The 8,479-nt window shown below is 35.1% G+C and overlaps 1 long non-coding RNA gene across 1 annotated transcript; it reads right to left on the bottom strand.

Moving 5' to 3' along the window:
• Positions 1–2,658: 2,658 nt before the first annotated feature.
• Positions 2,659–5,280, bottom strand: LOC141330947 (uncharacterized). Its single transcript, XR_012355209.1, has 4 exons — positions 4,991–5,280; positions 3,979–4,088; positions 3,819–3,890; positions 2,659–2,835 (listed from the first exon to the last, which is right to left on the bottom strand). It is a non-coding gene; the product is annotated as an uncharacterized lncRNA (long non-coding RNA).
• Positions 5,281–8,479: the final 3,199 nt, after the last annotated feature.

The following is an 8,479-nucleotide window of genomic DNA, read 5'->3' as shown; positions in this document are numbered from 1 at the left end:
CCGACGCGGCTGAAAAAGGCTACAAGAGGCGCTTTTATACTTTTCCTATCTTGGCAAGCCAAATCTGTGTGTGTAATGCTTGAGGCATTTATCTGCTTTTATGCAGGACAGTGATGGTGACAAATCCCAGGGATCTCTGCTGAGGTTTGAGAAAAAGCTTTAGTGTCTCTGTTATCCTTTTTTGAAGCACACACGGTGCTTTTAAGCATATTCTCAGCATCACCTCAAGTAGTGTGTATAGAAGAGAACGGTATTTATAATCACACTTTTCTTATTTTTTACTCTGTGTGGTTTTTCCTTTCATCAGTCCATTGAAAAGTTAACATTTTAACCATACAATTTAAAGATGCATGATATATTGATATTATGTTTGATATTGGTCAACAATCGTTTTTTTTTTTTTTTTTTTTGAAAAATTGGGTTTTAGTAAAAGTTGGCTGTCTATTCAGTAGAAATGTTATTGTGTTTTAAATGTCTGTGTTTTTTTTTTTTTTTTTTTTTTTTGATGGGATCATGAAAAGGAAAATCAGTGTTGTTTATATTTACACATAAAAGAGGTTACTCTAGAATAAAACCAAACTGCTAGTTTCAGAACTCAAAACTTATTTCCCAGTTTAAAATATGTATTATTTTCTATTGAAGCACCCGGATTTCTCCTTGACATGGACCTTAAAGGGATAGTTCACTAAAAAATGAAAATTCTGTCATGAATTTCTCACCCTCAGGTTGTTCCAAACCCGTAAGTCCTTTGTTCATCTTCAGAACACAAATTAAGATATCGGATGCAAAACTCACCTTTACATGTTGTTTGAACATTAATGTGTGTTGGTAGTTTGTGTATACAACCACCCTACAATGATAAAAATCCACCCAGTGGTATTTTTTTAAATATAAAAGTAATATCCACTTTTTAAAATCAGGCTATTCTCACCTTCTTGTCGGTGTGACACACAGACAGAGGCTGCTCCCACGATACTTGATTGACATGAACGCCTTACCTTAGACCCGCCCTCACCGAGCTGAAACAGTCGGACTCCGATCGCCATTGTGTGACTCAGGTGCAGTGGAACACAACAATGTCTCAGATTGAGCGATTGAGGTGTTCTGTTGTGGGATGTAATAATGAACATTAACAGTCGTCATTTACTCCCGACATCTGAGCCACTGAAGATGCAGAGGATTACCGTTTTACTTTCATTTTTAAAAGGAAAGCGCCGATCCCGATCTACATATGCGTCTATGTTCGTGTGAATCATTCCTGATGCAGCTTCAGCCACAGCAGAAGTGAGTGTAAGGGTTTTATGCATCTTTGCAAATGGCCTTTCTTAATAATGTGCTAGTTAGCAAGATTCGCAGCTAAACGCAGCTAAAGTAAAAATTACGGCTAGTCATTCCACTGCAGAGATGGGCGAGGCAAGCAGAGCTCATTAGCATTTAAAGGAACATGCAACAGGCTCATATCAACTTGTGGAAAATGGGCATCCGATGACCCCTATTAAGCTTTGAGAATACTTTTTGTGTGCAAAGAAACAAACAACTTTATTGAACTAATTTCAGTCTCCTTAGTGCATTCACGAGCAGTGTTGGGGAAAACTTTTAAAAGTAATGCATTCCAATATTTAGTTACTCCCTAAAAAGTAACTAATTAAGTTACTTAGTTACTTTTTATGGAAAGTACGTAACATTGCGTAACATTACATTAAGTAATTTTCATTACTTTTTAAATCTGAATAAATTCACGTCTGTAAAGTAGACCACAGAAGAACAAAGTTCAACACTCTTGGCAATGAAAAAAGAAAAGCAAATGTTAGTTTCATTTTGAGTAATCTTTGCTTATTAGTATGGTTGCATTGGATCATTAAAGGTCAAGCAAAGTCACTGGTTAATAAAATGGGATTAAATACATAACTTATATTTGTATTACTTAACATATATTAAAATTATTGCAGGTTTCACCATTTTTATTCATTTTGAGGAATACTGAATCAGATTTTTAGTGAGTGAGATGAATGAATGCATGTTCACATTTATTCTAGAACTAAAGTAACATCTTACTCCTGATTTCTCTTAACATGCACTGAAAAAAATGATTCATTGAATTTACTAAATTTTTTTAAGGTAAGTGGTTGCAATCAATTGATTTGATCTAAATTTAAACAAACACATTTATTTGGATTTAAACAATTTTATTTAGTTAACTTAGTATTAAAAAAATGAGTAATTTCAGCCCAATTTAAATATGCTACTTCCTCTTAATTTATTTAATTGTTTCTGAAGAAAAAATATTCATTGAATTTACTCAAATTTTTTAAGGTAAGTGGTTGCAATCAATTTATTTTAGCTACATTTAAATAATCACATTTTGTTGACTAAATTTCAAAATTGTTTTAATCACTTACCTTAAAAAAAATCCTTTTCTTAAGGAGAGGTTCTTAAATGGCTTTGCAAATACACACAACAAGTTTAATGTTTTGAATTTATTTTTAATGTCAACAAATGTAAATTCAGTAGCAGTTTCTTTGTATATACAACAAGTGTTTGGAAGACAAGTGCTTACTTAACGTTGCACATTCACAAAATAAAAATTAACAAAAATTCACAGGTGAAAGAGGCCACATTGTTGAGTGCGGACTTGGAATTGCAAAATTAATATGTGGAAACAGGCAACAGTATATAGTGATTAAACAGTATATTGTATTTTTTCAATAGTGAATAAAACAATAGTGCTAAAACTGTTCATATGTCATGCAACAAACTGCAATTTGTAATGGATTTTACAGGTATGCCCATGGTGATGTGTTGTGGGTCTTTCAAGGAGTCATCTCTTTGACTGTCCTATATTTAAATAAAAAGAAACTGTTATTAGTAGGGTTGGGTATCAACTGATATTTACCAGCCAATATGCACAAAAACAAATCAGTATGTCATCATAAACAGCTGGTTTTTTTTAATTTAAAGTGAAAGGAAGCAGATGAGAAAGAAAACTGACAAATCTATTTGTATATCTCCCACATGTTGTTCCTAATCTGCAAATGGAACACAAATTCAGATATTTTCAATGAGATCTGTGAGCTTTCTAACCCCGCATAGACAGCAACGCAACTCAGCTGAAATGTTCTTAGGCCAAGAAACACATTAAAGATATTGGTAAAATAGTCCATGTGACATCAGTGGTTCAACAGTAATTTCATGAAGCTACGAGAATACTTGTGCGCAAAGAAAACAAAAATACAGACTCCTCCGCGCCACCGTCTGCCATTCATGAGAGTACCATGACACAAGTGTTTGGTGTTGCTGACATGAACATGCATGGGCTGAACCATGTTTATAAGCAAAGAAAAACACACGCATATGTCATTGTAGTCTTGACAATGGAGGCAGGAAGAAGAATTGTTGAATAAAGTTATTTTTGTTTTCTTTGCACATTAAAATTATTCTTTAGATCTGTAAAGATACGGTTGAACCACTGATGTCACATAAATGGTTACACTTATGTCCTTAGTACGTTTTTGGGCCAGTTATATTGTTGCCTATGCAAGTCCAGAAACCTCTCAGATTTCATTAAAAAAAAAAAAATTAAATTTTTTTTGGTTCTGAAGATAAACTAAGGTCTTCTGGGTTTGGAAAGACATGAGGGTGAGTAATTAATGACAGAATTTTCATTTTTTTGGGCAACTATAACCCTTTTAGTATTTGAAATTTAAGTAGAATTTAAATTCAAGCAGAGACATTTTTGTCTGGACACTGTATTTGACATCACTGTGTTAAATAATAATACATATGGGAAAGGAAAAGACACTTGATAAATGAATACATACCTCCTGTAAAATGCCGAAATATTTGACCATTTTCCTCCCAGTAAGACCTCCTTTCTGGAAAACAGCAGTGATCTGTGGAACATAACATATTACATTATATGATATATTTCATTAAAGTCAACTGTTTATTGTAAAATGCTTTAATACTAAAAATACTTACTGTGCATATTGCTGGAATAATACAACTTCAGGAAAGTGGCGAACCTGGAAACTTCCTTTGGCATCAAGGAAATGGTATGTGTCCTAGTCACAGGAACATGCAGAGAGTCCCTCAAATGAAAGTAAAAACACAATAATTATTATTGCTAATTTAAAACAGTTTACATGCTGCACCATTAAAGCTAGCAAAAAGGGGCATGTTCACATGATTACAATTGTGAACACTAAAAACATTCAGAAATCCAATGTTATATTGTGAGATTTACTGATAGGAACTAACTGGAAATTCCCCTCATAACTTCATGCCTTCGTCCATATTTTTGATTTCCCGGAACTTTCTATTACAAGGCATAGTTATTTGGAGTTGTGATGGTGTCCAGTATGAACGAAACACATCTAACGTAACACCACAAATAAAGTTTGAGTCTGTGGAAACAATTCTACAGTACAAACACGCAGTTAAGGATATGATCTGCCCATCATTGCTTTAAATGCAATAGTTGCCGCAGAAGTTAATCATTTTTTTCGGTATCACGCAAGCAATACCTTACCTTCAGCCAAAACAAACTGCTCTTGAACAAACAAGTTAAAGACATTAAAGATGACCCGTCGAAAAGGATTTAACGTTATATGTCATGTTTAACCACATTAGAAGCCGACAGATTCCCGAAGGACTGGCTGTGGTAACGTTAACTTTACTTAGGCGGGAACACCAATAACGTTACCGGCCTGAGCATCTCCGAAAGCGCTTAAGCATTTAAATAGACGCTATCCTTTCAAATAAACGGCGTATTTTAGGCTTATACAACTACATTTTCATACAAAATATCTTAAAAGTACATTCTGTCACATAAAAAAAGTATTATTTGTGTAAGTTATATGTGACCGTCCGTTGGTCGCTGTGGAATTTCTCCCAAAGACTCATTTTGCAGATATTATTTATACAGCGAACAAACTATTTACTGTAATAAACAGTGCTACACTACATTATTACTCACATAAATATTACTCACCGTGTAAATCGACCGAATGATGAAAACTCCGGGTCCGGAATGAAAAGTTCCCACCGTGAACCTGACTGAGTCATGACTGGAAACTCCTTTTGGCGCCAGGGAGAATGTGCATTTGTGCGCATGCGCAGAAAGTTTACTTAATATTTTCTAACTGAATTTAATTAATTCACATGGCTTGGATTTAAAACACATGTAATTCGCTTAAAACCAATTAATACTTATTAATTAAAATCAAAAACTAAATTTTTATTATTTAAACTAGCGAAATTGAATCATGCTTAATTTAATTGGGGCCATAATCATTTTTTTCAGTGTGGGGACAGCAGAACTTTCAATCAATACTATGGGAAAAAAAGTAACTGGCGCACTTATTTGGAAAAGTAACTCAGATATTTTCTTGTAAATTAAAAAGTAATGCGTTACTTTACTAGTTACTTGAAAAAAGTAATCTGATTACGCAACTTGCGTTACATGTAATGTGTTACCCCAACACTGTTCATGAGAGTAGAACAACGCATGCGTTCTGACGTGAACATGTGGCAGATACTGACAAAGAAGAGAAGAAATTGTTGAATAAAGTCATTATTTTTGTATTCTTTGCGAACAAAAAGTATTCTCTTAAAATTCAGATTGAACCGCTGATGTCACATGGACTATTTTAATAATGTCCTTACTTCCTTTCTGTGCCTTGAACGTGTCAGTTGCGTTGCTCTCTATGGAGGGTAAGAAAGCTCTCGGATTTTATCGAAAAACATCTTAATTTGTGTTCCGGAGTAAACTGGTTTAAAACGACATGAGGTTAAGTAATTAATGGAAGAATTTTCATTTTTGGGTGAACTATTAAAATTTTTGTCTCAAAATAGTATAGAACTTGAATATCAGCCAGAAATTGAATACGAGTGCATTTCTGATTTAACTGATTTTTCATAATTGATCTTTTGTGTTTTAGACATTTATGATCCCAAGATTCACTCTCAATAACAGTTTTTTCGTCCTCACTGCTTGTCCTTAGTGCTCAGTGTTTTACCATTGTATTTCTTAGTCTGCTCTCACTTCCACTTGGTAAACCGATAAACTAAGGGGCTGCCACCGCAGCGTGTTTGTGTGTTAAGGAAGTCGTTGCTTCCCTTCACTCTCAGCTGATGTCAGCTTTGTTATTGCTCAAAGTAAATGATGTGAAGATTATTCTCTGAATGCTGATGTCAGTAATGAGTTCGGTGGGCTTTGCTCTAAGCTGCTGATCATCAGTTGTTCTTTTCCTCAAACTGTATTTGCATGATGTCAGTGAGTAAAGGCTTTGCTCCCAGTGGTTCATTAGCAATGTACTGCAGACAGCTGGGTGCAGACAGACTTTTTCCAAAGGCCACCATCTGACGCCTGTGCGGGGGCACTCGGCCCCATGGGTAGACTGAGAAAACTGCTCGCTGTGTATCCTGATGCCAAAATTTGCTGTGGACAGCTAATATGTTTGATTAGGTTCAGCATAATTGGTTCAAAAGGAATTGTCAAAATGGTGTCTGTCTTGATGAATAGGGCAGATTCACAGTTGTTGGTGATCACACTGGGGTATTTATTTGTTGAGTGAATGTAGACCACTCATCCACTGTTTCATAATGTTTTATTCATCCCCAAGTATGTAAGACCTTTAAAAATCATAAGTGGAAAAAGATACTTGGTTATTCTTCCAGATACAGCTGTGTTTGCAGTAACAGTAAGCCTCATTTTCTTCAGTATTCCCAGAGAGAAAGGTTCTTTTAAATTAGTTACAGATCACATCTGGTAAATAGTTATGTTCTTGACAAATTACGGTATGAATAGCCAAGAGGATGTTTGGGGGCCTGATGCCTAAGATGCTTTTCAGATTTGTTTTGATGAAAGTTGATGATAGACAAAGAGGAATACGAAGAGAGAGAAAGGAAATGAACATAATATGTGAAGTAATAAACCACAAAAAGCAGACTTGGTTTGAACAATTCTGATAATGATCAGATATCCTGCTTTTGCTCAAACAAACAAAAAGCCAAACGAACAAGACAGTGCTGATTTACATGCACTATTTGTAGAAATAAAAAGGCAAAATTATTGATTTGATTTATCTAATTCTCACTTATACACTGAGTTTGGGGTCTGTAAGATTTTTTTAAAAGGAAATAATATTCTTTTATTTAGCAAGGACGTGTTCACCTCCAAAAAAATGTCACCCCTATGTGATCCAAGATGTTCATGTCTTTCTTTCTTCAGTCGAAAAGAAATGAAGGTTTTTGAGGAAAACATTCCAGTGTTTTTCTCTATTTGACTTCAATGGTTGCCAATGGGATGAAGGTCCAAATTGCAGTTTCGGTCCAGCCTCAAAGGACTCTACAAGATCCCAGTCGAGGAAAAAGGGTCTTATTAGAGCTGCACAATTAATCGTTAAAAGATCGCGATCTCGATTCGACCCCCCTCATGATCTTAATCCAGCATTTATACGATTCAGGCAATTATATTTTATTTGTATTTTACAAAACTTTTGCTAGCCTAATTACTGCACAAACTGCTGTGAGCTGATGCAGTGACAGGTTCGCCGTTCTCTTCAACATTACATAACCATTTAAACTTCATCTTCAGTGCACATTCTGTCAGATGCAATTCATGGCGCCTCCGTCTCAATATACGCGGCATTCATTCACATCAAATGATAACTCAGCGGCAGAGTTCCACTCACGCAGTGGCGTAATATCCACTGGGGACACGCTTTTCAAAATCCCGTTGGTGTCCACCCACTTTCAAATGGTTTTATTAAAGTAATCTCTTGTATTGTAGAATGCACGCTCAGCGCCGCCGAGAGTTTCGCGCGGTTGTGAAACCGAAACCAAAAGTAAAACCCGCACGCGCATTCAAAAGCTATTTGCATTTAGAGAGCGACTCCCCAATGCGCGCAAATTAAGCTACATAAAATATCTAGGCTGTTATTAGTATGTGGGCTATAATAATTTGTGTAGTTGTGTAGATAGCTCTGTATCATGCTTGGAAAATTCGGTCACTGTTTGCACTTTGAATATTGAAAGAGTAGTACTTTGATCGTGCCAGATTTATGGACCAGCAGAGCAATGGAACAATATATGAGCATGACGATCCATTAACCCCTTAACTGTTACTCCCATTTTTGAACAGAGATGTGAAAATGAAGAATCGAATCTTAAGTCTTTATAATTCATGGACAAGAACATTTAGTAATATGATTTTGATGTACATTTTCTATGTTAATGCAATGTCTGATTTTAAAATGGCATTCCAAAGGATGAATTTTGAAATTTTAAGTTGTCATCTGGTATATCATTTCTTATTATTTCTAATGTGTAATGGGGAAAAAAGGCAACAAGAAAGTCTGTTTGTGAAAAAGGTCAGAACTCCTGTTATGAAGTAGATTTTTGAGGTGCACTCTTGTCATAAATTAATCTATGAAACTCTTGTCATAAATTATTTTCCTATATAATTTGCAACACAAAA

This window comes from Garra rufa, chromosome 3 (genome assembly GCF_049309525.1).
Source record: "Garra rufa chromosome 3, GarRuf1.0, whole genome shotgun sequence".
In the NCBI taxonomy this organism is placed as follows: Eukaryota; Metazoa; Chordata; class Actinopteri; order Cypriniformes; family Cyprinidae; genus Garra; species Garra rufa.
The sequence above is the reverse complement of the archived record's forward strand: the minus strand, read 5'-3'. Positions and strand labels throughout refer to the sequence as shown.